At 51.0% G+C, this 1,432-nt stretch overlaps 1 pseudogene; it reads right to left on the minus strand.

Moving 5' to 3' along the window:
* LOC102844109 overlaps positions 1-852 on the minus strand; it is a 2,636-nt pseudogene extending 1,784 nt beyond the window's left edge.
* Between the last annotated feature and the right edge of the window lie 580 nt (positions 853-1,432).

Raw genomic sequence — 1,432 nt, forward strand, 5'->3', positions numbered from 1 at the left:
GGAGTTTAGGGCTGTTGTACATGGGGTCGCTATGAGTCGCAAGCGACTCGAAGGCACATAACAACAACACTCTTGTTGTCATGGGTAGCATAAACCTTTTTTACTCACTGGGTTAATTTTGACTCCTGGTGACCCCATGTACATCTGGTTGCTAAGAAGTGGGCCACCAGGCCTTTATCCTGAGGATGGACTGGAACATCCTTGGTTAACAGCTGGGTGTGTTAATCACCTGTACCAACCAGGGACTCCAAACGGACTTAACAGTCTTCCCCAGATATCTGTCCCTTGATTAATTTTCCTTCCATTTAGGAAGGAGACCCAAGAGTCTTATCTACTTTTCTCACCCTCTTTCTTCTCTGTAGGCCTCAGTTTCCCCTGTCTATGCCCCAGCGAGGTGACTGAACTCAAAGGTAAACTCTAGGCTCCCCCCAGTTCACAGCCCAGGTTCTTCCAAAGACAGAGGCATTGAGGGCGGGGGTGGGGGGTGGGGGGGGTGTCACACTTCTGGCAGTGGACGGTGCGTTTCCTGCAAGACTGTGGGCTTCCTGAGGATTGGATTTGCTTTATGCTCATGGCTGAAGACACTCAGAAGGATGGTGACATAGCTTCTTAAAGATTATTTCTCTGGCCTGGTGGCAATGAGGGTTCAGGGAGCGGGCAGTGAGGAGCAGCTCAGCTCTCCCTGGGAATTAAGCAGAAGTTGGGCTGGCCTGCAGGTTGCTGCCCTTTGGTTCTGGTCCCTGTCCTTCCAAGTGGGTCTAGGTGACCACTGGTTGTTCATGGCACATGCTCAACAGGTGCAGAGTCAATTTAGCAGAACTCAGGTTTTCTACCTGAAAGGTCCTGAGCCATCTACCATTCCTCTCTGCTGGGCTATTTGACTTTTGATTTGATGTGTGGTGGATAGGGCGGAAGAAGAGTCCACAGGAGCTGGGAAGCCAGGCAGCTGGGAAGCCTGCTAGGAAGCTACTGATCTGCAGCTGGGAGGAGGGGATGGAGTCTCAACCCTCTGTCTTGAAGCCCAAGAGGCCCATTATGTTTCTTCTGTTGGTCCTTTCTGCATGCATTCATTCACTCCCTTATCTAAGTACTCTTCAAGACAAAACAACTCTGAGGAAAGTCCATCTGGGGTTGTCACATCTCGACCCTGTCATTTACTAAGTGGCCAGGTGGCCTTGGGCAGGTTGCAGAAGTGCAGTAAGTCAGTTTCATCTGAAGGGCTGAAGCGAGCATCAGCGTTACTGAAGATGAAGTGGCTGGAGTGGACCGCAGGCTCACAGGCCTGCAAAACATAGCGGTGCCGTGTACTTCAACATCCAGTGACTCTCAGCGCAAGTCAGGTAGCGGAGGAGAAAGGGAAGAACGCAGGGCTTGGATGTTCCACAAATGGTTCTGGTCCAAAAATAGGAGCCTTTTCCTGGAGTCTAAGGGA

Source organism: Elephantulus edwardii, unplaced genomic scaffold (genome assembly GCF_000299155.1).
Source record: "Elephantulus edwardii isolate Elephantulus edwardi_28Jun2011 unplaced genomic scaffold, EleEdw1.0 scaffold00121, whole genome shotgun sequence".
In the NCBI taxonomy this organism is placed as follows: Eukaryota; Metazoa; Chordata; class Mammalia; order Macroscelidea; family Macroscelididae; genus Elephantulus; species Elephantulus edwardii.